Source organism: Triticum dicoccoides, chromosome 1A (genome assembly GCF_002162155.2).
Source record: "Triticum dicoccoides isolate Atlit2015 ecotype Zavitan chromosome 1A, WEW_v2.0, whole genome shotgun sequence".
Classification (NCBI taxonomy): domain Eukaryota; kingdom Viridiplantae; phylum Streptophyta; class Magnoliopsida; order Poales; family Poaceae; genus Triticum; species Triticum dicoccoides.
In genome coordinates, this window is record NC_041380.1 from 418923757 (window position 1) to 418924066 (window position 310).

Below are 310 nucleotides of genomic sequence, written 5' to 3' on the forward strand. Positions count from 1 at the left end.
GGAAGGAAAGGGGGGGGGGGCGCCGTGTTGGGGAACGTTGCAGAAAATTAAAATTTTTCCTACGGTTTCACCAAGATCCATCTATGAGTTCATCTAAGCAATGAGTCAAGGGAGAGAGTTAGCATCTACATACCACTTGTAGATCGCGTGCGGGAGCTTGCAAGGTGATGATGTAGTCGTACTCGACGTGATTCGAATCACCGATGACCAAGTGCTGAACGGACAGCACCTCCGCGTTCAACACACGTACGGGACGGGAGACGTCTCCTCCTTCTTGATCCAGCAAGGGGGAAGGAGAGGTTGAGGAAGA